Source organism: Engraulis encrasicolus, chromosome 17 (assembly GCF_034702125.1).
Source record: "Engraulis encrasicolus isolate BLACKSEA-1 chromosome 17, IST_EnEncr_1.0, whole genome shotgun sequence".
Classification (NCBI taxonomy): domain Eukaryota; kingdom Metazoa; phylum Chordata; class Actinopteri; order Clupeiformes; family Engraulidae; genus Engraulis; species Engraulis encrasicolus.
This window is the reverse complement of record NC_085873.1, coordinates 27053510-27057514: the sequence shown is the minus strand read 5'-3', so window position 1 is coordinate 27057514 and position 4005 is coordinate 27053510. Positions and strand designations below refer to the sequence as shown.

Here is a 4005-nt window from a genome sequence, read left to right as displayed (position 1 = left end):
ACAACGTACCCCTGGTTGGGAGACACTGTTGTATACAGTGGTGTAGTCTTGTCTATGTAGAGCGCGGGTATACCCACTTCTAAATTTCAGGGATTTCAGTATACCCACTTAAAATTGATTGATCCATTGTTTGAATAGCACAAATATATACAGTATACCCACTTCAAAAATGCTCAAATATACAGTATACCCACCATAAAAAGTAGACTACACCACTGGTTGTATACCATGGTGAAATATTCCATGCTCTGTTGACATCACATTTATCCATAGTTGCCAGTTAAGTTTCCATTGCGAAAATAGCATCATCTCATGTTTACCTGAGAGTAACCTGGCTAACAGTATCAGAAAACTGCCTTTTTTGTAATAAGGTTAGCTGCTAGTGTGGAAACTGAGACAATGCCCACAGAAAGAGATAACATTGTGCTGCCTACCTCAGGTAGCATTACTTTCATTTGACGCCATCTGTGCATATAAGAGCAAACTTGCCATGTCTTATCTTTATCTGATCACTAAAACTTGGAGAGAAGGCAGGAGAGCCACAACGCATGCTGGAACTTTTTGTACAGAGTTCAAGATCACTATAAGCGGCTAATTCAATTATGCAGACAGTGTGAATACAGTGTACACATTTATTTACAACAGCATCAAGAATATTAAATTGGAACATGGGAATATTTTATGGAAGGCAAATATTGTATTGAAAGAAGAACAGCAATAACAGTCTCTGTAACCATCTTTTCTATTTTTCCAGCCGTTTCAGGCATTTGTCCAACAGTGATTCGAGTGTTGTCTTGCATATCCATGCCGAGTTCCCCGATGAAGGACGTTGGGACCTCGATACAAGGCTGGCGGTGGACCTCCTCTGGCTGGCTCGTCTGAACTGCGCTGACTTGTCTTCTAGGGCACCAAATTGCATTAGTCACGGGGTTTCGAAGACCTTTTCCACACAAAGCACACAGGAAAGAAAAATATTGTTTAGAATGCTATGTCATTTTTGAATTATTGAAGTAACACTATTAAAATGTTATGTCAGAATTAGTTGAACTGAATTCTTTTCAAATCTTACCAAAGGTTGGATTAGCTTTTGATGTTTGCCGGTGGTTGGTGTGCATTTTCATTCTAGAGGACAGCCATCTGTAAGAAGTGTCTGCAGGTACAAAAGACAATGTGTGAACAGAGTGTCCCTCTTATTTTTCATTTGGTCAAGAGGGTGAGGGTTAGCCAGTTTCAAAGACAAACCTTGTTATTGTCATTGGAAAGGATATGAAGGGTTCCTTCCTAAAACACTGCAAGAGCCATTTTATACTAATGCCATGAATTGTATTGTGTAGTTATAATTACTTACATCAAGTCAAGTATCGCCTGAAACCGTGTGTGTGTGTGTGTGTGTGTTGCATTGCCTTGTAAATCAAATATAGACATCTCATCAGAAGAGTGTTTTCAGGGGGCATAGTGCATTATCCCAGCTCATGTCTTCTACTTGCGCTTGTGGCCCAACAACCTAGCATCCATGGAGAAAATAAGTTTCCCTGCTATGCACAACAACTAATAAAAAAAAGACATTTGAATTTATCTTCTACGAGTTGTTGAATTGCCCATCTATCAGCATACCACATCATATTTTGCAAGGTCATCACAAGGCCACAAGTACAATGAAGGATGAGAGTTTGGATAGTGGAAAGGAAACAAGGTAGGCCTACATGTTTTGCACTTTAGTGTAATCCTGCTTTTAAAAAGGAAAACAAAAACAAAAACAATCAGGCGCTAGAACAAGATCCATCTTCTCACCTGCACAGCATATAAGGAAAGACAACATTCTTTGGAGCAACTTGTTCCAGTTAGACAGATGCATTTTTTTTTTACTTTTTTATTTGGCTACAATGCTTACGCTTTTCGGCCCTTATGGCCTTCTTCAGGGCGTATAAATTGCAACCTTTAGTGCCTCTGCATCTGTCTACCTGGACCAAGTTTGAGAGCCCCTACACTGATGAGCACCACGGAAAAAAGGTGAAGACACAGAAGCACTCAAATTACTGGTACCTGCTTGTGTTTGGAGCAAATTGGATGATGACTGAATGGGAAGACTCCAACGTAGTGGTGAGGGTGGAGTTTTGCTTCATCATGTTGCTTTCTTCGGGAACTTCTGTAGATGAGAATTGCGGACATTAGGAAGAAATACAGAATATATCTTTCAATGATCTACAATAAGCCTCTCGAATTCTATACAAGAAAATGGTCTGAGACAGAAATGTCAAGGAAACATAAACCTAATATTCGACTACATCTGGCTTTCCAAGCTATTCACGGATATGAATGAAAATGTGACAGACAGTGGGAGCAGGTTGCATAGCAACTCGTAACTCCACAGCTGCCTGCCCTGGAGCAATGCACGATGGACAAGTGATCCGACTGCTGTATTCTGTGTACCTACCAGAGGTTATGCCAAATGTGTTATATGATGAAAACAAAAACGCAATCAAATGCCGTCACAACCACTAAATAGCAGCCTGTAACAACTGCTTGATGTCTGTGTTGTATGTGTCAGCTGAGCTCGTGCATTCACGCACATCTCGCTGAGTAATTACTGCAGCCAGCTACGTTTCAATGCAGTGGCCAGTAGCTCTACACTCGATAGTTAGGTGACCACATCTAGTCAAAGGCTTGCCTGGTCAAATGCCAATTCATGAGTTCGGTGTGTATCGCTAGTCACAACTGATCTTTCCGAACATACGGTTAGTTCTAACACCTGTTAGCTCAAGTTATAACATCCCTAGGTGAAACTACGAACACAAGTCTCCATAGGAATGAATATGTACAGCACCATGCACCACAGCCAACAAAAAGGGTTTCCTAAATAAATCGTGTTTTCACCAGCAACATTTTAAAATGCCTTGTTTTCAACCACAGGACCCTCCTTGGTCAACCAACGAAATGTTGAGAAATGTTGGTCTTGTTGAATCGGTGTTTAATAGAATAATTGTCAACATCACATTCCTGATAGCTAGCAAGCTCCTGATTCCAGCTAGCTAGCTGGATGCCCGTGTTATTTGACAGGGCAGGTGGGCTAACATAGCCGCTAGCCCGGTCGTCAAGGTTTCATTTCCATCGAAACTATTTAGTTAATTGTGCTCATGCTTGATGTACATGTAAGTTCAAAAGACCATGGTCATATTTTACAGTCGATTTCCCAAGAAAAACAAGACAGAGTATGGCTATTGATTTTGTAGCAGTGTAGCTTTCATGGCTAATGTATGGGGGTTTCCCCCCACAGCTAATACTGCAGGCTAGTTAGCCATGACACTGTTATACAGACTGGAAGCTTTTCATGACTTACTTGTTCAGGAGGCTTGGTGGTATTGATCCAGACTTCAGCGTCAGGTGTTGGCCATAACTTGCTCTGTATTGTCCCAGATTGTGAAAGCATTAATCCGGAAAATGTTCCCTCAGACATTGAACAGGCACGTATGTGGTGTTCTGCTGGTATTTATAGAGTTTTCAAATGAATGGGCGTGCTAGTGGGTGGAGAGAGGGCGTGGACGAGTTGAGAGCGAACAAGGGCATGACGTCATCTCGGGCACACACGAGCTTTGCGTCAATTGGATGCTGTGTCAGAGTTTGTTTACAAACTGGGAGGAACCTCCAGCACAGCTCAGTGTACACAGTAACACATTGCAAACCACTGGGATGGCTTCAGGAGGTCAGAGTAACTCATTTTAAGGCCCCAAAACATCTTAAGGTCAAATTTTTACGCCATGGGCACTTTAATATTCTTGTCTGAACACGTACACATCCATCTTTCTCTGGAGCATCCTTACATCTCTCTCTCTCTCTCTCTCTCTCTCTCTCTCTCTCTCTCTCTTTCTCTTTCTCTCTCTCTCTCTGTCCTTCTCCCATCCATCTCTTTTCCACTATCTCATTCCGCTTGCACTACTCTTTCTTCTATTTCTCTCTCTCTCTGTGTCTTTTCTTTTCCGCCTCGGGATATTTTTCACGTTTCTTCCC

General features: G+C 41.7%; 1 long non-coding RNA gene across 1 annotated transcript; it reads right to left on the bottom strand.

The window, feature by feature from the left end:
* Window positions 1-859: 859 nt before the first annotated feature.
* On the bottom strand, window positions 860-3717 carry LOC134467368 (uncharacterized). The gene is made up of 4 exons (XR_010038526.1): window positions 3338-3717; window positions 2044-2146; window positions 1070-1150; window positions 860-900 (listed from the first exon to the last, which is right to left on the bottom strand). It is a non-coding gene; the product is annotated as an uncharacterized LOC134467368 (long non-coding RNA).
* Window positions 3718-4005: the final 288 nt, after the last annotated feature.